The sequence below is a fragment of the Alosa sapidissima genome, chromosome 13, assembly GCF_018492685.1.
Source record: "Alosa sapidissima isolate fAloSap1 chromosome 13, fAloSap1.pri, whole genome shotgun sequence".
In the NCBI taxonomy this organism is placed as follows: domain Eukaryota; kingdom Metazoa; phylum Chordata; class Actinopteri; order Clupeiformes; family Clupeidae; genus Alosa; species Alosa sapidissima.
The window spans coordinates 11,559,373-11,582,831 of record NC_055969.1 but is presented as its reverse complement, the minus strand read 5'-3'; the positions used below and the strand labels follow the sequence as shown (position 1 = coordinate 11,582,831).

General features: G+C 45.5%; 1 protein-coding gene across 9 annotated transcripts in view; it reads left to right on the top strand.

Moving 5' to 3' along the window:
• ank1b (ankyrin 1, erythrocytic b) overlaps positions 1–23,459 on the top strand; it is a 106,512-nt gene that overhangs the window by 1,240 nt on the left and 81,813 nt on the right. The window lies entirely within an intron of this gene.

Below are 23,459 nucleotides of genomic sequence, written 5' to 3'. Positions count from 1 at the left end.
CTTTCATGAATGTGCCTCCCTGTCAGTGGTATTTGTGTGAGAGAAAGAGAGAGAGAGAGAGATTACAATGTGCAGTGTCTTTCTCCACCACCTCTCTCTACACTCTCTCTAGCATTTTCTCGCGCCTTCGGCCATATAAAAAAAAACGGAGGCTTTTAATGTAACATGAGCTGTGCGGCTGTAGGGCACGACTGCGTGCGTGTCAGCTGACTCCGAGTGCTCCTCTGCCCACAGTGGAGCTGCAGCAGCAGTGCCCGTCGCCGCGGCTGCGCCTGCCTGATGCTGAGCCTTCAGGTTGAACGTCTCCACCACCTGTCACCCCCACCTCCTCCCACTCTCCACCCAGCCCGTCCCCACTTGTGCCTGGGCCCTCTTGGGGGGGGGGGTGGGGGGGGTCTGGGTGGGGGCTGTAGACGTAGTCGTCCTCTCCGCTCCCGTGGATGAAGCTGGCATGATGAGACGCTCGGCTGTTTGTTGCTGTGACTGATCCGTGTTGAGAATGTGCCAACGTTTGAGTGGGTTTTCCAGCGCCTGCGTGCCCTCGAGCCTGTTCCCAGACGTGCTCATATGTCGTGTTGTTGATAGACAGAGTAGTGATGGAGATGGTGCATGGTGGATGCACATCAGAGGTGTCTATGCCTATGTGGTTGTGAGAGTGTGCTGCTTGGGTGGAAGCCTTTTCCTTCCTGCTCGGTGCAGTTGTAGAAACGAGGAGAGTGTAAGTATGACGAATGTGTCGATCTACACCTGGAGATGAAGGAGGAAAAAAACGAAAGAGAGAGAGAGAAGAGAAAGAGAGAGAGAGAGAAGAGAAAGAGAGAGAGAGAGAGAGAGAGAGAGAGAGAGAGAGAGAGAGAAAAGAGCCCAGTGGTTGGCAGCGTGGCGTGGCCTGGCGAGGAGGGCACAACGTGAGAAGTGTCCGTGGGGGCCGAGGAGGATGCTGGTGTCAGCTCCACACGGAGAGCCTGTCAAGAGCATGTCAGGAGCCCACAGCCCTGACCTCCAGCCACAGCAGCATTCTCTCTTTCTCACACAAACACACACACACACACACACTGACACACACACACACACACACACATACACACACACTACTTAACCCTGCCAGGGCAGACAAGGGAGAGAGCCCACGTGGATTGGATTTACAGACACACACACACACACACACACACACACACACACACACACACACACACACAGAGAGAGAGAGAAAGACTACCATCAAATGTTGTGAGGATGCTTGTTAGTGTGGATATATGCATGTCTGTGTAAAATCACAAAATTGCACATGGGATGGTAAATTCCATGCCTAAATATTACATTACATTACATTAAATATCTGGCACATACTTGCACATAGCAGAAGGGGAAATAGCCTGGGTGTTACTCAAGTCAATTTATGAACAGTCAGGAATAGCCTACTGTAAGCTGCAAGCTTTGTTGTTTGTTAGTCTCAGGGGCCACTCTTAGGTCAGTACATGCATAAACCAGTAACCTTACTGACAGGTGTCTAGTACTCTAGCCACACAGCCACACAAACATCCTAGCTTTGTAGTAAGCTAAGTGAGAACAGGTTTATAGCCGCATAGGTGAGACTGCCTTGCTTAGGTTAAACACCTACATAAAACAGAAGCATTTCAGGCAAAGCTGTCCTTGACACGTGTGGTGCTCAACCTTCAGTCCGGCCCCTGACCGAGGATGTCCAAGCTGAAATTAGAGGCTGGTGGAAGTATGGGTGCTATTTGAATTGTATAATGATTTTCTCCTGTTGCCATAGTTATCGTGTCTTCAAACCATTGTGTAAGTAAGCTAAATATTTAATGTTCCCTTTTCTATCCACAAAAGACTAGAATGAAATTTTAAGCATTCCTGGCACACAGTTCAAATTACAGCAGTATTTTAGTGTAATGATTCTTCATACACTTTTGCTGTGTCAGTTACCCTTTTTGTATTTAAATGTGCCAGAAGAACATTGCTAATAGCATCATTGCCCAAAGGAGTATGGCTAATGTGGCTAGTGTGTGTGTGTGCGTGTGTGTGTGTGTGTGTGTGTGTGTGTGTGTGTGTGTGTGTATGAATGCGTGTGCATGCGTGTGTGTGTGTTTATTAGAATACATGGCTTCTGAGGTATTTACTTTGATTGCCCTGTTACCTTGGAAATCAAAATAGATCCCATATCCCTTCTGGTATAGATAGAATGAAAGGTCTTTATTATAACCGCAGTAGTCTTACTGTAGGAGTGGAAATTACCAGGGCCATTTCTGCCACTGTGACTGTGGGTCTGAATCCTCATGTCATGTGTGCTTAAGTTCATCTACTCTGTGCACATTTCATTGAAACCAATCAGAATGGAGTTGTCCTTTATAAATGGCAAATACATATTAGATGTTTGCAACCAACAGCTGGGCAACATTTTGTGAGAGTTTATTGTCCAGTGTCCAGTTTATGGTCCAATGCTTTGCTCCAATGGATTGTAAATTGAACCGTAAAATACTTGAAAAATAGTGTACCTTCAGTTTAATGAACCTCTTTTGAGAGCCTCAGTTTTGAGCCTCTGTTTCAAATGTAGCCAATTTTAGTATCCTCTGAAAAGATGACCTTGGAAGTTAGATATGAACGTAAGAGACATGCACTCCATGATGACAGTGCAGAAAACCCATGCACACCCATAACAAACAACCCCACACTCATTTAGCATTCTTTTAACCAAATAGTGTCACATTCCTATAAGGGGAAATTAGAATGTATGTATGAACGTCATACTGTATATTCAGAATGTCATTGGCTGTGTAGTCTCACCCTTCTATTTGTGGCTGGCCTTTTAGTACTATAGGTCTAAACTGAACTATAAGAACAAATCCTAGTGTCTTTTGTGAGAATGTGTTTGTGCTTATTCAAGTATACCATACCAACACCTCACGTCTACCCTTTTACTGACCAAAAATGATCATGATAAAGCAAATAGTCACCTGTAATTGATTGTAATTGTTTATTAATCATAAAATATGTAGAGCATATATAAAATAGAAATGACCACATCAAAAATGTGTTTTGTAAGCCCATTGAAAGACACTACAAAATTACTTTGTTGGCAGGTAAAAGATAATACACTGCTCGATAAATCTGTGTTGCAGTATGTGGTAGTAAAGAATTGTATTAAGCATATGAGAAACAACGGTTTAGACAATATATCTCTGGTAAGGGCATTATTGTTATGACAGAAGTACCAGCATGATCTATTTTCAGTATGGCTTTTTTTTAAATAACACTTCAGTTAATGCGACAACCATATTTTATATCTATAGGCAATTATAAATGGTTTCAACACAGCTGTGTTGTTAATTCCACTGACATTTTATCTGCTTGTTGTTGGATCTGGATAAGACAAAAGCGAGTCAAGGCACAAGTGACTAAAACAAGGATGAGAGCAATAGAAGTATGCGAGAAATGAAAAGAACTTGCAGCATTGAGTGTTGAACATGAAACAGTATAAATAAAATATGTATGGACACATTAGATTATATACATTATATATTGTGTGTTTGAGTCAGGAGGATACGTGGTAACACCTTATTTCAGGGAAAACCTGTTAGCTATTAATACATTACAAAAATGGGTAACATTTTACTTGACAGTATCGACATAAGAGTGACATTACACTGTCATGAACATATGACACTGTCGTGACACATGAACCCTAACCCTAATCCTAACCTCTAACCCTAATCCTAACCCTAACTTGTTATGACAAAAACTCAATGTCACTTAATAACAGAAGCGTTATGTCATAAACGTTAATGACTTGGTTATGACACATTCATGACAGTGTCATGTCACTCTTATGTCGATACTGTCAAGTAAAGTGTCCTAAACCCTAAAAGGTGTATGTATTAGTGTTCAACAAGGTCTGTATAAGCAATATTGTACATTTATTAGGTCTTTATTGAACAATTTCTTATTCTTACTGAATGTTTTAGAAGGCTATACAGTTTGGATTTTCAACTATACTATATATCAATAATCTTAGATCAAGACCAAGTGGTTGCTTATTAAGGAATTTTCAAGAGTAAATTAGCTGTTCAATAAGAATATTAAATTGATAAATAAATACTTAATACATGTGTAATGATGCTTAGCGCCTGTACGTGTCGATATGTGTGCGAGCCCTCGCTCGGTCTGAAGCTCTTTTCCTTTTCTTTGCATCTTCCGTCAAGGGTTTTCGCTGCTTCTTCACCGGCTCTGCCATTATACACACGTTTGCAACAATCGCTAGCCGGGTTTGGTTAGCCTGCCTCTGTGCTGGGGATGCAGGATGTAAACAGATCCTGCTTCTCGCGATGCCTGAGACTTTGTGAGACAGAAGGTTGTGGGTAGGATACACCGAACTTGCAAGCGTGATATTCTTCCTACAGGCAGTAGGGGCGGGCGAGAGAGTCTTCATTCGCCCTGTAATGAGTCATTTAACCATATACCGACTTACGAAGATGAGTAATTAACACGAAAACGTTGCCTGGTGTCCCTTTAATACAGACCTCATTTAGCGCTAGCACATACAGAAATCTGTCACATATTAATGGCTAACATGTGGTCCCTAAAATAAAGTGTTACCGGATGTTTTAATCAACCCTGCTAGATAGATTGTATAACACCACTGAAAGGTAGCCTATTTCTATGTAACAGATGCATACATGTTCAGTGCCCTATAAAGGTACTTAGCACTAAGCCTACACAGACGGTGTGGTGCTTCATGCTTTCATATGTTCTGACAGGGCTGGCCTAGTTTCCCTCAGCTCTTTGTATATGAACGAGCGTGTGATGTTCTTGCAGGCGGAGGTTGGATCGTGTTGTGTGGTAGGCAGGTGCGTATGGTTGCCTGGATATATGTGAGAGTCTCAGAGGTGGTGACGTCACATTGATATGTTAGTACCTGCGTTATATGTGCTGGAATTGTCTCAACACACACACACACACACACACACACACACACACACACACTATTTTGGGTTGTCATGTCTTGTTGTGAAGGTATGTTTTAGCAAATGGTCTGGGAGGTTAGTATAATTTTTATGCATTGGTACTTTGAGTTGAGAGCCTTTTTCTACAGTTGCACCTCTTGGCCTCCGGGGGCACTGACACAATCTGCTATTTCACCGACGGGGGGCAAAGTGAAATACGTGACAGGGGTGTCAGGTCCAGGTCATCTGGAGAACTGCATAATACTCTTAACCTTGTGACAGTGACCCTCCTCCATACGTCCCTTGATATTTCGATGACCAGAGAGACTGCCCCTAACATGTGGTGTCTGACAGCGATAAAACTTAAAGGCTCCCATTCAATTACTGGGTTGCTATGTTACTATCTCCAGCGGTGACTAAATGCGGAGTGGTTTGTTTAACGATCTGTTCCCTGCTGCCATCAGTCCAATGTGCTGATTTTGCGATGTTTTGGCTGGACCCACGCCTGCCCTGGACACACTCCAATTGTGATCACGTCCATAAACACAACTAGATGAGGTTCATTTAGCTCTGAACTCCATTAACGTGGCACTGCAGTAATAGCCTGTTTGTTTGTGAACCTTTATTAAAGCCGAGCGAGAGAACATAGAACAATACAGAAGCAGTGTCTATTGTTCTGCCTGTGTGGTTTTGTGTTTGTACCAGGTCCCATTCCTCAGCAAGCATCGATAGTTGAGCGTTGTCTAAGACCTGGTGTGCACGTGTATCCATGTAGCATTGTTTTTAGTCTGTGTGTGGGAGAGTAGCATGTGTTTGTATGGGTCTGTATATGTGTGTGAGAGAGAGGGAGAGAGAGAGAGAGAGGGATAAAGTGTGTGCTTCCATGCCAGCATCAGCATTGTGTTGCACCTCTGCTGTCCTCCCTCAGATGTGGTTCCCCGTGGCAACAGAATGACAGAGGAACTGTAAATGAAACAGTTTGATGTGACAGCAGCTGCAGCAACCAGAATTATACGCACACACAGGCACACACACACACACACACACACACACACACACACACACACACACACACACACACATACCATTAGTAAAGAATTGTGGCTGATTCTACCCTGTGCAGACAAAGTCTATTCTACAGAACAGATGCCTGGAATCAGTATTGGCCCTATAGATATCATTGCCATTTTTTATAATCCCAAATCTCTGAGATGCGTGTCATGTTTCTCCATAACTTAAAGTGTTATTTTTCACAGTGCTCAAAAGCATCAGGAAAAGCTGACTAAACCTCAGTATTAGCAGTGGATTACAGCAGCTAGACCAAAACAAGACAGGGGCATATCAGAATATCCCTCAGTCTTCCCCAGATGTGGGCCATCTGAAATGATGTGTTACACACAGACTAAATTGCATCCATGTGCAGTCACCGAAAATGTGCAAATAAAGCACAGCATTCGCCGCGGTGGCATGAGTGACTGGGAGAGCATGGGAACTGCTAAAATAAGATGCTTCTAATCGCTACCGACTGCTTCCCTGGTGTCGCAAACAAGCAAGCAGGTTGTGACTAATTAAAGGCGAAGATGAGCTCTTGAATTTGCATGATGCATGGTGCTCCTTCTGTTCAACACAATAGAGTGAGCATTGTCACTGAATGGCTCTCAGTGCGAGAGTGAGAGTGCTCTGCTTGTACTACTGTAGATACATAGGACGCAGTACATCTATTATCAGCTCCTTTGCCCTATCTCAACACCGATTCTGATTCATGACACGGTCATATGTTTATGGTGAATAGTGGATGTCTGTGTGTGCTGTTCTCTTTCCCTTTTGCACATGCGTGTGTGTGAAAGAATGTGTGTATCAGTGTGTGTGCTACATTTTCCTAGCAGCAGTAGGGCTATATGACTAAAATGAATTCTTACAGTGAAGGATTGACAGGCTTGAAATGCCCATTAAAAAAGTCTTGAGACTGAGGTTCTCAACCTGTCAGACAAACTTTTGTCCCTAAGTTTTCTTTGTATTTTTTCAGGTTGCATTGTGCTGTATCAGTGCACTTTGTTGTATTTGGTTACTGCCAGAGAACAATTACTGCTAGAACAATCAGTTTGATTTTACATGTCTTCCATGGATTGTTCCAAACAAGTTGGCTGTCCACTGTTCTGTGTGTGTGTGTGTGTGTGTGTGTGTGTGTGTGTGTGCGTGCGCGCAAGAGATCAAAAGTGATGGTGTTTAGCCCAAGGTGCATCTCAGCACACTCCAACTGCAGCTGGACCAACAGCTGTTTTATCCTGCGGGCTTCTACACTTGTGTGTGTTTGTGTGTGAGTGAGAGGAGAGAAGGGGAAAGAGGGACTGAGGGCATCTGACCTTGTGGTGGTGTCAACTTTTGTGCGTTGGTGACTAAAATTCCATCAGCGCATTTTGCTGGCAAATTCTTGCCCATCACCGTTCTGTTTTGAGTGCTTGAATAGAACTTCAAACTAACAGAGTACATGTTAGTGATTTAGAGGACAACTACTGTAATGTTATGTGCTCTATGCAATATGCTATATGCTGATATATATCGCATATATATATATATATATAGAAACAGAAGTGCAGTGGGTAAACTATGAATTCTGTAAGATCATGGTAAGGTGGACTGCACCATGCGGTATTGTACATTTTTAAAAAGGCATTCAGAACATGTTTGATGATGGTGGAGGTTATTGTCCAATGTTTATAGCAATTCTTGTGGTATTAAATGATTCCTAGAGTGTTGATGAGTGTACATATTGTGAATGTGGATAATACAGTGTGATTTTTGTCAATAGTTGCAAATGGCGAATAAACTATTTTGAGAGGTGAATAAATTCTAATAAGAGGTGGATAAACTCTATTTCTGAAATTTACTTGTGTTAAGCCTCCACTACATCCCTGTATATATATATATATATCTTCCTAAAGGACAGCTGGTACCACACCTTGTTTAGAGGATGACCTGTGTTCTAATAGCCTGAATCATATCTGTAATGGTGAACTGAGAAGTGGACTATTGTCTGCATAAAGATTGCATTTGCTCATTATGTTGCCATTGTGGAGATGATGGGTTCTGTGATGGTAATAGAACAAGCTGTGGTTGAGAGTTTCTCCGGTCCGTCTCCGCATATGTCTCTTTCAGTCTCTTTCCTCTTGATATCAATGTAGTTCTTTTTCATTTCAGCTGTGTAATATGCATAGTGCTTTCAGCTGTGTAATATGTGCAGTGTTGCTTTGCACATTGAGGTCCAAAAATGTCTCATGTCATTGATAAATGCTTTAGCTGACCATTCTGTGTGGTCACTGATCATTTTAGTGAGTTCTTCTCCTTTCCATTCCTCTCTTGCCGGTGGAAACTATTAGCGATTGTCAGTGCAGGAGAATGATGGCCGCCGTAAATCTGCCGCTAAACTTTATTCTGACCTCAGGGTCAAGTGGGCAGCGGCCGCCTGGGTGACGGATGTTTCCATGGTGCTGTTATTATGCACACTGTGCGTACAGCAGGAGAGGAGGTGTGAGTTATATGTGTGTATGGGGGGAGTGCCAACATGTGAATGCGAATGTTACTATACATGTGTGTATATACGTGTACGTCTGTGTTTATGTTGTTACGACCCTGTGGGTCTTGTTTATTATTTGTGTTTGTTACTTCTGTTGTGTGCTTCCAGGCAGATTGGCGCAGGTGAGGGGTGGTGTGAAACCCTATGACGTCAGGGTAGCCCGGCCCTTTAAAAGGGGGCTGACGTCATTGAGCTCTCTCTCTTGCTAGCTGTGGGGATCGTTCGTTGCCACCGTCGCTGCCGCACATCGCTGCCACTAGGGCCAGCCTCGGCCCTTGCCCGTGCAACTTGCCGTCATCTCTCTCACTCCCTGGGGTGAGAGACCAGGAGTGAGCATGGGCGGACTGGCCATCTGGCATACCGGGCATTTTCCCGGTGGGCCGACGCACCTTTTGGGCCGATAGAATAGGCTATACAGTATATATAATTTCATTTTTTTGGCCAACGATCGGCCCAAAGGAAGGATAATCAGCGGCCCATTGGTTACATTTCAATATTGACACTGGACTGATCCAATAACAGCTCACGTCAGACCCAACCCTCCCATTTTGGCTCAGGGCCAGGATTCTGTGAGCTAATCGAAGTTGCCTACACGAAATTGCGGCGGGTGCGGTAGTGACAATTGTGCAAAATTAACACCAGTGTAGAAGCTTCAAAAATACAATATTGCAAGTAGGCTAGCATATGTCAGCAACATGTTGAAGTTCGTTGAGTTTGAACGAGGATGTAAGCAAGCATACAGAGCAAGGGACAGTGAGCAGGTGGAAAGTGCGAGCCTAGTTGAGGCTACATGATAAGAACTCAGTGGTGAGCAGGTAGGCTGTGATGCTGATGATTATGATGACTTATTAATTGCGATAATTTAATGATATGGTAGCCTAATGATAACAAAGTAAGGCCGTGCTGTGATTATAATAACAAATTACAAATTTTCTAAATGAATGATTTACAAACCCGGACAGCAAAATAGTGTCAAATCGACGTTAATTGTTGGTCAGATCAGTTTCCGTCAGACGCCCAAAATTCAACATCGATGGCATGAGTGGTGGTTGGTCTCTCAAAGTAGAGAAGGGTTCTATCTTGGAAGGGTTATCATGGTAAAGAAAGGCTAAAAGACCGTAGACTGACGGAAATGTAGGTTACAAAACGTCACGTCATGCACAAGCCAACTAAGCATTATATATAACCTTTACGATAGGCTACTGGAAGACACTAAAGATAATTAGTTCATGTACTGTAGCTGTACTGTTCCAAAATGTACCAGCAATGTAGGTAGGTAGTATAGCCTACAGGAATAAAATATTTCCAGCAACAGCCCTGTTTATTTTGTGTTGTTTCAATTGTCCTACAGTGATAACTGGTATAAATTACATTAATGTCTAAGACAATCTGGGTAATTTAACTCTTTACACATAGGCTTCAGTAATTTTTGGTGCTGCTGTCAATTGTAGCCCATTGAATAATTTGAAATGATACTTTGAATTCAAGCAGAAACTCTTCTTTAATAATTGCTTGTTAGCCTACTTGAATATGGAGATCATATGCTCCATGCCTACCTCTGATCAGTCAAAGAGATAACCAATGAGGCCTAGGCTACATCACTTTCAGTGCTCCATGACAGTTGAAAATCATATTTAAGGGTAATGCAAAGATTTTGTATTTAATTAGGTGTGCCGACTGATTTGAGGGCCGCTTGGGCCAAATATGCCAGGGCCGATTTTTGGTCCCAGTCCGCCCCTGGGAGTGAGCGCCTGGCCGCCGAGGCCTTGTTTTTCGTAGTTTAGACATTTTTCCATACTGGTTTTTTTTGTATTAATAAATACACCATTTTATTAAGTTTTGTGTCTGCCCGTTTTTGTTATATCCCACAAGCCCTAGACCGGGATGTAACAATGTGTGTGTGTGTGTGTGTGTGTGTGTGTGTGTGTGTTTGTGAAAGAGAGATTTGCATAAATGCTGTATACAGTAAGTTCCTGTGTGTATTAGGCACATTGTGTATAAGCCGCAGGACAGTGTTTTATGCAAGTTAAAAGAAACAAAACCATATTAATACCATATTAACTGCCCCGGTGTATTAACCTCACAGCTGAAGAAATTTTGCAAAATCAATGTATAAGCCGCGGCTAACAGTTGGTAAGGACCTTTTGCCTATCCCTGTGCTATCTTATGCATTCTACGCATGTGCTCAACAGAAGCTCTACATCTAAAGGCCCATTCACACCAAGAACGATAACGATAACTATAAACAAATATTGTTCCCGTTATTATGAATGACGACATTCACACATAAACTGTAACGATAACGACATGTGTGAATGCTTTTATCGTTATGGTTATCGTTATCGTTCTTGGTGTGAATGGGCCTTAAGTCCAGAAGCGAGCTGAAACTAGCCAAGAATGAAATTCACTGGCTTCCGTGGGTCAGCATACCAACAGCACCGCTCCGCCTAATAAATGGACATTCCAGAGCAGCCCAAGAGTTTATTTTAGACTGGAGCTCAGTTTCGAGTCGATAGCGAGCGAGCAAGCGATTGTGCCCTGTCCATAACTTCAGCTAATATACTCTCATGTCACGCCCATCGGTGACTTAGAGAAGTGCCCCCACAGTCCTCCACACGAGCAGTGGCATTCCTCCGAATCACTCCAGGTCCGTGTCTGTGCCTGCGGGGGCCCCTGTAAGGGGACGCGCCCACTCCTCCATTATGAGAGGGATCCATCAGCAGAGGGCATTACGTAAGCTGATTAAATGTCCTGGGGGGCTGGGGGGGGGCAAGTGCAGGCCCAGGGCTCCATTACTGCGCCGCCCGTTAAACGCACGCTCCTCTGGCTGCTGGCCTCTGGCATCTTCTCTCCTCTCCTCTGTTCTCAGTTCACCTCTCTGTCCTTCTTCCATCCTCTTGTCTTCTCCGTGTCCGTCCATTGCTGCTTCTTTTTCTTTCTCTCTGTTGTTTTTGCTGACCATTTGTTCTTTTCTATCTCTTTTTCTTCTGTCGGTCTTGACTCTCTCCATTCTCTCTCTCCTCCACTCTCATCTTCTCTTCTTTCCTCTCTCTCTCTCTCTCTCTGTCTCTCTTTCTCTCTCTTCTCCACCCCTCCCCTCTCTCCTCTGCTTTGCGCTGCTGGTGCGGTGGTGCCCTTGCAGGTGTCAGAGGAAGGTGAGGGTTGGGCGGGGTCACTGCGTTCATCCGGCTCCACGTGTGTCCAGTGTGCCGTCTCAGCAGCCGCTCTCTCTTGCTGCTCTCCAGCCATATTGACAACCTATAGGCGGGCTGTGTGTGTGTGTGTGTGTGTGGGAGGGGTGTTGTGGCGGTCAGCGTTTCCCAACTCCTGTCGTTGTCCAGTTGGGGGAGACGGATGGCGGCGGCCGCGTCTCCGGCAGCAGTGAGGGACGAGGCCCCGGTGCTGGCCTTCCCCCAGCCGCCGCCCGCCTTCTGGCGTCTATTTATCTAAACATGCCGGTTATCTATCAGGCAGCCTGTCCCACCATGCTCCTGCTCCGGAGCCCGCACCAGCACCCTGCCCGCTCCCCCCCCCCCCCCCGCTGGCTAAATATATGCCTGTCAGGAGCGGGAGGCGTCTCGTGTAACCCAGGCCTGACAGCTCCTCTCTTCCTGCTCTCTCTCTCTCTTTCTCTCTTTCTCTCTTTCTCTCAGCCTTTCTCCTTCTCTCTCTCTGTCTCTCGTCTGTCTCGCTGCATCTTTGGTCGTCGTCTCTTCTTTCCCCGGCATCCATTTCCGTGCCCTTTCTTTCCTGCTTTCTTGCCTGTTCTCTGTTCTCCTCTCTTGTTCTCTGACGATAGAACCTCTCCTCATATTTGACACCAGAACCCGTTAGCTTCTTCACTTAGACTTGGGAGTCCATAGCTCTTATCAGTTTCTCTGCACCAGCTGAGCACTAACCCATTGCAATAATGGCAACAATAGTACTATAATATCACAGATGACCTTAGCATTCGTTCCTCATTCATATCTTCTGCCTACCCAATTCAAGAGCAAGAATAGCCAAACACCGCTTGCATAACATAGCGAACAGACAAATGCTAATGGATCCACCATCCCACGCAATTCTCCATTGTCTGCTGTCTCGGTGTTTGTGTGTGTGTGTGTGTGTGTGTGTGTGTGTGTGTGTGTGTGTGTGTGTGTGTGTGTGTGTGTGTGTGTGTGTGTTTGTTTGTGGTAGTTTGTGGGAGTGAAAGCGCCAGTAAAAGTAAAAGAAGGGTGGAGCCATCACGTATTCCCTTCCCTTTTTCCCTACATTGCCAGTTTAAAATTGAATTAGGGATGAAGTATTTATATGAGTGCAGTGTGGGTTATCCACTCCAGTGGTTCTGAGGGAGGGAGAGAGGGAAGGAGGGAGGGAGAGAGAGCAGGAGCAGCCGGATGAGGGGGAAAGATGAAAGGAGAGAAAGAGAGAGAGGAGGTGAAGAGATAGAAAGAATGGATAGCTTAAGGTAAATACTCCAGTGTGCAGCGCTGTCTTAGTTCTCCGTTTATGTGCCACAGTCACCTCAAGAACTTCTGAGGCACACAGCACACACACACACACACACACACACACACACACACACACACACACACACACACACACACTCTCACACACATGCCAGTGGATGCTTTAGTAATTTCTCCTACGCAGTAAATGGGTCTAGAGGGAGGGGAGAGCAGAGTGCTGCCTGCTGTCATACCTGCTTGTGTGTGTGTGTGTGTGTGTGTGTGTGTGTGTGTGTGTGTTTGTGTTTGTGTCTGTGAGAGTGTGTGAGTGTGTGTGTGTGTGTGTGTGTGTGCGCGTGCATGGGAGAGAGAGGGAGAGGTGATGAGTGGAACAATTGCTGCTTACCAAATGGCTCTTACAAATGGCCTTCTGTGTCCTCAATGTTCCCTGTGTCATCCTGTCCTAATGACTGCTTTCATGCACACTACACATTTGATGGCCATTTTGTAGCGCTTATACATACTGTATGCACATTGCAAGTGGTAGCAAATGATTTCTCTTTCTTCCCAGCACGCAGTGCTGACACATCTGTTGCACAAGGTTATTGCATGTGTGTGTTTGTACAGTGTGTGCAAGTGAGAGGGAGTGTGCGAGAGAGACTCCCAGGTTGTGCGTTTGATTCATATGTGCTCCTCCTGCTATTGGTGATTAATATGTGCTGCCCCTGCTATTGATGAACTGAGCCGAGATGAGAATTCTTTCCTAGAAAAAGTCATATGTCTCTCTGACAGTGCTGCAGATCATTCTGTCACCAGATGTTATCTTGGTGCAACAATATAGATTCTATACATTATGTGCTTAAAAATAAGTAATACATGTTCTTCTCTCTGAAGTGATGTGCATTGCACCAGTCTTTTGGAGAAGGATTGTGTATATGTTTGGAATATGAATATCACTCGCAATTAGCATGGCTGTTAATGTAACATCTGCAAAGTTATTTCATCAAATAGATCAAGAAATTGCAATAAAAGATTGCATGGAAATAGCACTTGCCTAGAAGCCTGTTGTTGGCGGACATCTTAGATACTTACTTCACAGAATAATCTGTAAACTGTGTTACATCTCGAATAATTTCTGGGTTCTCTGGTATTTCCAGCCGCCTCCTGTGCCAGCGCTCTGTCTCAGAGGCATCGGCAGAGAAACGCAGGGCAGGGACGGGATAAAGGGGTGGGGGGGGGGGGGGGGTACAGATGCAGAATGATTTAAGAGAATCCGCACCCGCTGTGATATTCTGCCATGGAGGTCTCATTGTTGTTGTATCTGACAGGGAGGAGATGCTGGAGATACTGTGGAGGTAGCAGGAGAAGGAAAAGGGCATCTTAAAGGGCCTGGAGCAAACTGGGATACAGATAACATGCATGGCTCATTACCTTAGAAAACACCTACCTGCTGGAAATATATGTGCAGTAGTTAAATAGAGTTAAACTATAGACGTGCAGGAGTTAAATAGAGTTAAACTATAGATGTGCAGGAGTTAAATAGAGTTAAACTATAGATGTGCAGGAGGCAATAGAGTTAAACTATAGATGTACAGGAGGCAATAGAGTTAAACTATAGATGTGCAGGAGTTAAATAGAGTTAAACTATAGATGTGCAGAAGGCAATAGAGTTAAACTATAGATGTGCAGGAGGCCATAGAGTTAAACTATAGATGTGCAGGAGGCAATAGAGTTAAACTATGTATGCAGCTGAATGCACCGTCATGTTTGTGTAGTTGCATTGCAGATGTAGTTGAATGTGCTGTGGTGTATAAGTCGTGCTGTTGTGATCACTGAGGGTTATGCTGATAGACTCATAGACGTGAAGCGTGACATGTCACAGTACCTGCTGTGAGCTGCGTGCAGTTTGCGCTCTAAATCAGCTGAGGTAGCGTGTCAAGGCCAAGATGGCAGCTTGCGTGCCATATTTGGTGGCAGTGGAAATTTACCGGGAGAAATGCTGGGGAGGAGGGGAGCTGAAAAGACGGGCGAGCGAGCGAGTGGCAGTCAGGGCTGCTTGTGCATTCGGGGGCTGAGGGGGCAGTGCACGCCGGCGCGTGTCTCAGGGAGTTAGCCTTAGCTGTACATGTAGCTTAGCCGTCGCAGTGCTCCTCTGCCTCCCTAATGACCTTCGGAGTCTCCCCTCATTCCTCTTCCTCTCACTCATAGCGCCTCCCTCGCTTCTCCTCACCCCTCCTCCTCCTCCTCCATCTCTCCATCTCTCTCTCTTTCCTACCTTGTGTGTCTCTGTGTCTATCTCCTCCCTCTCTCACTCTTTCCTTGTGTCTTTGTTTCTCGCTATCTTTTCCTCCTCCCTCCCTCTCTCCCTCTCTCCCTCTCTCCCTCCTTCCTCATGTGCCTGCCCTCTGCTGTGCTAATTGTGTGTCTGTTAGGGCATATTGATGTGCCTGGCAGGCTCCTGAGCTCTGTGACTCATGCGGGTCCTGCTGTGCATTAGCCTCTTGGCCTGTGGATATTTACTGATGTCCCTGCAGCCCGAGCACCACAGACCTGCTCAGCCTCCAGGGTGCCAAGAGTCTCCTTCCCGCCATTAACCACAACAGGGCCTGCTTATTTATGTAGATACACACACACACACACGTACGCAGGCGCATGTACATATGCACACACACACACACACACACACACACACACACACACACACACACACACACACACACATGTACGGAGGCACACAGACAAGGACACGTGGTACACACGTGTTCACACACAACACACGCCCACACACCCACACACCCACAAACATACAGTAACTGTCCCTATCTGTCTCTGTCTATCTATATCAGTCATGCATACAGTCGCTATAGATCACTGTCTGTATATGTCACTCAGTATGTCTCCTGCTCCCATGGTCTCTCTCTGTCTCTCTCTCACACACACACACACACACACACACACACACATGTGAGCATACACAGCCCTGCAGCAGAATGGCTGTCTCTGACTCAGCTGTTTTTGCCAGACTGACAGCAGTGCAGCTGCAGGTGGTGCTGGCCCTTGAGGCAGAGCAAGGTGAAATTCACACGTAATTTGAGGCACGCACACACATACACACACACACACACACACACATGCACGCAGGCACACTCCCACACACACATGCACACTCCCAAACACACACACACACACACACACACACACACGCTATAGAAACGTATGCACACACACACACACACATGCACGCACACAAGAAAGCACACGGAGGCACACCGTCCACACACACACACACACACACACACACACACACACACACACACACACACACACACACACAGAGTTAGCTGGAGCACCTCTGCGGTATAAGGGGTGACTTTTTCAAGTGAAATGCTTTAGATAGCTCACAGCTGGTGGGTGTGTTCTCTGGCTGGTGAGTGGGCTGCTCCTCTGAAGGTGTCCTCTGAGCGCTGTGCTTGATAGCCTATCCAGTACTGCCCTAATAGAGTGTGTGTCTAATACGTACACTATCACGTTAGTGCTGTGTGTGTGTGTGTGCGTGCGTGCGTGCATGCATGCGTGTTTGAGAGGGGCATTGTTGAGCTTGACATGATTTTGGATATGTGCTTGCGTGGTAGTGTTTGATGTTCATGTACCTAGGTGTGTATATATGTGTTTGTGTGTGTGTGTGTGTGTTTGTGTCTGTGCCTCTGTGCCTTCATGTGTTTGTGTTTGAATATGTTTGTGCGCCTTGGGTTTATATATGTGTTTGTTTGCATTTGTCTGCATCTGCCTCTGCGTCTGCGTGTACATAAGTTGCGCTGGCACCTCATATGTAGTAAGCGGAGGTGAAGGTGAGGTCTGGAGCAGACGCCCAGTGAGCCTGAGGGGCAGCAGCGCTGTGCTGTGCTGTGCTGCGCTGTTACCTGTGGCGCGCCGTGTGCCGGTGATGTATGGGACTGGACGAGCGGAGTGCTGGGGCGTCTGCTAATTCATGCAGAAGAGGGCATCTGCTGGCGAGTGAGTAATCGGTGTTGCTACTCAGCCTCAGTGGCGGTGCCGTCTGGTGTGTGCTTTGCGTATATAACGAGGTCCAATAGCACATTCAGAGCCACTACAATGGGAAGCCTCTTAATCGCTGTTCATCAGGTAACTCATAGCTCACCTGCCTTTACAGAAGAACAAGGGCATGGGAGGCACAAACCAGAGACAGTTGATCAAATTCCGTGTCCGAAAGAGTGTTTCATTGGCATCACACACAAGCAATGACAATAACACAGTACACAGAATTATATTTATCTTCTCTTAGAGAAGTTTATGTTGTGACGTTATGGACATGCCTACTTAGTAGTCCAGAACTAGTACCATTTTAGTTCCACTGACAAATTTTGACAAAATTTGCTTCATCTTGTTAAACTAAAGTATCTTTGGTGGAACAGGCTGTGTGTGCGCTCCTTAAAAGTGTTGAACATGTCACAGATGTATCTGTGACATATGCCATGGAAGTACTTTTATTAGCATTTAGGTTAGTAATATTCAGCCACTTTTAGATGTTATAATGCAACTGGGAAGGTCTATGAGAAGGTCAATGAGAAGGTTGATCAATCTGAAAGCAACATATCCATCTAAGCCATAGATACCAATGTCTGGGGACAGCCCCCCCCCCCATGATACAGGTATGATCTGAGAGAACAATGGAGTAGAGCTTGCCAAACAAACATTAAAAACCTCCGGTGAAGGCTTAAGATTTTTTTCCAGCCCAGTGCGTTTTGCGCTGCGAGCCTAAAGAGCTGTCTGGAGTGGTGCCGTCACTTTCTTTTATAAAGGTACACCTGCCGGCAGCTCCGGAATATCTCAGGCATATGTTTCACTGCCCAATGGGACCTGGGGAGTGTGTGTGTGTGCAACATTTTTAAATGCTGCCATTATAACCCTTTGAATAGCGCTCTGACTCATTATGAGTTACATTTGCTTTCTGTGGTTGAGCCTAAAAGCCATAGTCAGTAGACGTACTGTAGCGGCATTCAGTAAACACTGACTAACAAAAGACCCTTACATTACTGTCTCATTCACCTGGGTTGGGTTTGGCTGTGTTGTGGATGCTAGTGTTTTGTGGCTATTAGCCCATTATTATTTCAGCCAGCAAGACGATTCATTTGCCAAGATGGGTATCGGATAGCCAGAGACCGACGCCAGACGACTCCGTCAGTGCTCCCGTGTGGCTGGCGTCCAGTGAGAGCCTTCTGAAGGCCAGTGCTGCTCAGGCGAGCCAGACAATGCCTCGGTGAAAAATGTCATTTTCAGTTTCAGCAGCATCCGTTATCATGGGCAGCGACGGCCAAAAAAGGACCCCTAGGGATGTGTCATTAGGAGATGAGCACAGGAGTCAGCACAAACATGAGTCTTTTTGTGTGCTACAGTGTTCGTGATATAGCCTTTAAAGATGAGCATCGGGTTATGCAGGGCAAGAGGGGGTGCGGTGGGGTGTGTGTGTGTGTGTGTGTGTGGGGGGGGGGGGGGGGGGGTTAGTTGTTGGGGTTAGTTCGTAACACAAACATGGCAGTCATCTACACATATTCTGGCCCTTCCGCCACCAAAAGTCGACATGTGAATACATCGTGCCAATCATGTGGTGTGTTGTGAATACATCGTGCCAATCATGTATTGTGATCTTGCAGCTGCTGGAGCAAGGTTGGTGTCGTGAAGCCTTGCGCACGCCCAGTTCTGCCTGTAATATGCCCCATAAGTGCCCAAAATGCCGCCGAGTGGAGGGACTTGCCTAAAAGGACTATGTGCCATGGTGCTCTGCAGAGAGTTGGAGTTGGTCTTGAGGGACGTGCTGTTTGGGGATGCAAAATATAGTAATGTTTACAGATGGTAACAGTAACCCCCCCCCCCCCACACACACACACACACACAGACACACACACACACTCACACTCACACACACACACACACACACTCACACTCACACACACACACACACACACACTCATGTATGCATGCTCCCCAGTGTACTACAACGGGACACCCACAGAGGTATTAGTAAGGACTTGGTGTCAGAAGCACAAACAGACACAGTGGGAAAGACCTTGTCTCTGCTAATCCTCCTCTCTCTGCAACACACACACACACATACACACACACACTCATACACACTCAGATTCACAACACCCAAAGAACAAGCATCATGACCTTGGTTGCATGTATGCATGCTCACGCATAGACTCACATATAATGGATTTTAAAGGTCACAAAAGCCAGATGTGTTACATAATCCTCTGTGAATCCTGTTTTAGTAGTGCTCAGATTTGTTTAACATTTTAATAAAATCTATCAAGCTATTTATCAATGTATCTATCCATCTAGCTATCTATCAGTATATTTAGATATCTGGATATCTATCCATCCATCCATCCATCCATCCATCCCTGTCTGTCTGCCTGTATATCCATCTGTCCATCCATCCATCTATCCGTCATTTCACCACACTAAAAATAGTAACCTAATTGCTGTTTTCCGTGTTTGACAGCTCATGTCATATGTAACTGGAAGGGAAAATGGAGAGCGCTCCCAAATGTGATGGGTTCTTCCTTTAAACCATAATACACCCCACCAAACCCGCCAGGTTTCATGAAAATTAGGCCAGTGGTTTTGCGTAATTCTGCTGTCAGACAGACAGACAGACACATAAGCTGCACCAGAACAACCTCCTTGGCAAAGGTAAATATAGACGACTATTACAGTAAGTCATATCAAGTGCAGCACTTCGACCTCAGTTCCCAGCACTAGACATCACATCTCCCCCTACATTTCTAATGCTCATCTCTCCGTCTCCATTCTTCCTCTTTCTCTATCTCTCCTTTCCTATCTCTCCTTTGTATTCTCTCTCTCTCTCTCTCTCTCTGTATTCCTGTCAGTGATTCATCTATCACCCCGCTTGTCCTTGCTCCTCCTGCTCATTTGTGAAGTCCGTAACGAGACTATCGCTCATTTCTGCTCTCGGCCAGGGGCAGAGGAGAGTAGAGTTAGGACACCTGAGGGGGCGTGTTATGAAATAGAGAGCGAGAAAGAGAGAAGGAGAGAGGGAGAGAGGAGAAGAGGCACTTGCCTGCTGCTGTGCCTACTGCTCACCACCCTGGTCACGTGCCTGCCTTTGGAAAAGGACTCTGTGTGTGTGTGTGTGTGTGTGTGTGTGTGTGTGTGTGTGTGTGTGTGTGTGTGTGTGTGTGTGTGTTTATGTGTATGTGTGTGTGTGTATGTAAGGGGAGGGGCATGTGGAAGGGAGGATGAAGAGAAGGAGAACAGGAAGACAAAAGAGGAATGGAGAGAGAGAAACAGTGACTCAGTGCTTGCATGATGTGTGAATATGCTCAGCATTTTCTATGGTGTGGGGTACACAGTAGGACTAGATTATAACAGTGATGACAGTGTTGATGGCAGTTTGTGTATGGGTGCATAATATGCATTGCAATGATTTTGAAGAAATAAATTGTGTTGAATACATTTACAGTTTTTCTCAGTCGCTTTGGTGCTTTTCTCAGATCAGAATGAAAATTCTCATAACTATTAGTTCAACATCCACAACATTTAGTCATTTGTGCATACAAGTACTGTATAGTGCTGTCTTGAGCATTTTCAGGTAGTGTCACCGAGTTCTGACCTTTTTTTGGAAGGGAAAACACTGAGGACCAGATGTACGTACATTTGCGAACGTAGCGTTATCAGCGTCATAGACAAACCGCACATTGCGAACGCTGTCAGACCCAAGTTTCCGTCGTATTTATCAATCGTTCAATCCTTAGTGTAAACTGCGCCTTTCTCTGCCTTTCTCCGCCCATAAACGCAATTTACGAACGTCCACAACTGAATGGCAGCGCATACAAGCGCAGTTGAATGAAGTTAACTGATGACAGCATTAAAATAATCAAACGTTTAGCGATCATGAAATAATACCATACATGATAAGATGTCAACAAGCAAGGAGATAATGAAGATCAGTAGTTCTACTCAAAATGCTTGTGCACGTAGGCTATGGAAGATTGGTCAAATCTAGCAAGTAGGAAAGTTTAAGTGAATGACGTGAAAGTGAAAGTAAGACATTCGAAAGGCCAACGAAAGTTAATGTTGCTTTTGATAGTACAAAGACTTACAAAACTGGTGCTCTAAATAGCGATTCTGTTGTCTTTGAAAGGTTCTCTTATTAACGCATTGAACTGCAATTTGGATTACGTAACACCAGCTTTTACAAGGCGGAAGTATTTAGGCGCAGAATAGACGTGCGCTTTTAGGAGCAGTCTTTGTACATACCGCGGAATACATAATTAGGCGCTCTTTACTCTTCCCCTCCCATCTTTTTACGCTAAACTCCCACTTTCCCCTGGATCCTCCCATGAATGCATATGCATGACATTAAAAACGCAATCTGCCACTTTCAGCTCCAGCGACAGGCAGTTTGCGCTTTTACATCATTGCGGCCTGTTTGTACATACCTCGCAATGATTTTACACGCACGTTGCGAAACAAATACGCCTGAAGTGGGCGCAAAAGCGTTAGTACATCTGGCCCTGAGAGCATAAACTGTCGTAATGAAAACATGACAAAGCCATTTTACTATCTTGTTCCTTAACGATGGTGTCAAGACTTCTCATTTTGATGACACTGGCCGTTTCATTGACATAAATACTTGCTTTTGAGGAATGGACTATCCATTTTGAGCAAGTGACATGCTTTTGCAGGTTATCCACTAGGTTTTGCAGTTTGCACTAATTGTTTTGAGAAATGCTGTGCACATGTTAATAGTGATGTGAGAAAAGCACCAAAGCGACTGAGAAAAACTGTAATGACTGTTATGTGTGTGTGTGTGTGTGTGTGAGAGAGAGAGAGAGGGAGAGAGAGAGAAAGAGAGAGATAACCTTTAAGAAAGAAAGAGAAATAATGTGTAAGTGTGTGTGTATGTGTATCTGTACTGTATGTGTATGTGTACAGTATGTATGTTTGTGTGTTTTTGTGATGAGCAGAAGGATCACACATGTATGTATGCGTATGTGTGTGTGTGTTTGTTTTTGTGTGTTAGTGTTTTTGTGATGAACAGAAGAATCATGCGTGTGTGTATGTCGACCTCTGCATGAGGGTGTGAGTCAGCTCCAGTTGAGCCCTCTTCTCTTGATTCCTGACAGAGGCTGTTTGCTAGTCAGTCACTCACTGTCACAAAAGGGGAAGGTCACTGTCCACAAACGTCCCTCTGAGTGTCCTGAAAGGTCTTAGCGTGCATTCCCCACCCAAGACTCCATTCAGGAACCAAAACTATGACACTGCACCTGGAACCCGGGGGCACTGGACGGCCGCGTCCATCTTTGCTCTGTGCTACAGCATTTGCTTTCTGTGTTTGTGTCTATGACCAGCCATTTTCTCTCTGTGTGGGTCACATTCTAGAAATGAACGGATGAACATAAAGACTCATCACCCATCACGCAATATGAACCCAAGTGAAACCAAATTCCAGCATCTGCATTCTGAGCTGGATCCAGATGATCATGTGGGGTATATAAACTCATTCATTTTGTACACCTGTCCCCAAGACGAGCCCAGTGATGACATGTGAGGCCACAGCCTCCGCCTCCCCATGGCCCTGATGCGATTGAGCACGCTGCCCTGGCAGTGTCACCCTGTCACAAGCACGGAGCATCTGTAACCTTTAAATTATCCATGTGCCGCCCAGCTGTGCTCCCAGGGTGACGGCATTAGCCGCGTAATGCAGCCACATCACCAGTGAGCGGGTGGAGGGGCGGGTTGGGTGGTGTTGTGGGATGGAGGGATAAATCAATCCCCACTCTCTCCCCCACGACAGGCTCCTCTGCCTGGGCTGCGGCTCTGATTACAGCTGGCCAGGGGCGGCCTCATCCCTCCACATGCCCAGCTGTGTATTTGTGGAGCGGCATTATAGGAAAACTGTCCAAAGCCGCTGTCTCTCGCTCTCTCTCGGGGAATTTGGGTAGCCTTGGCAGTTGACAGTTTCATAATTTACCAATGCATGGTGAGCCTGGAAAATAATGTCTAAAGTGGTTCAATCTTGTCCTGCTTTATTTCTAATTATGGCCTTGTAGCTGATGCTACCGCGGATTACAAATGATGTCAATCAGGTGTTTGCACTATGAAAATGTGGTGGTGTTGTAACTGTCATCTGTTTCTCTTTTTTCCTGCACGTTTCATGGATCATTCAGTAGGTCCTCGGCACTGTTTGCTGCTGATGTACGTGCCAGTCTGCGTTTTAGGTCGTGGAAGAGACAGAGCAGTGCAGTGCTGTGCTGGGCTGGGCTGTGATGGGTGTTCTGTGCTAGATGGGTGAAGCTGGGAGTGTGCTATGGTGTGTGTGCGAGAGAGAGAGATTTGGGAGGACAGTGGAGAACGAGTTGTGCGAGATGCTCCACTCTTCTCTTCATTATTAATGTGCTCCTGTGCTCCCTTGTGCCGCCTTCACACACACACACACACACACACACACAC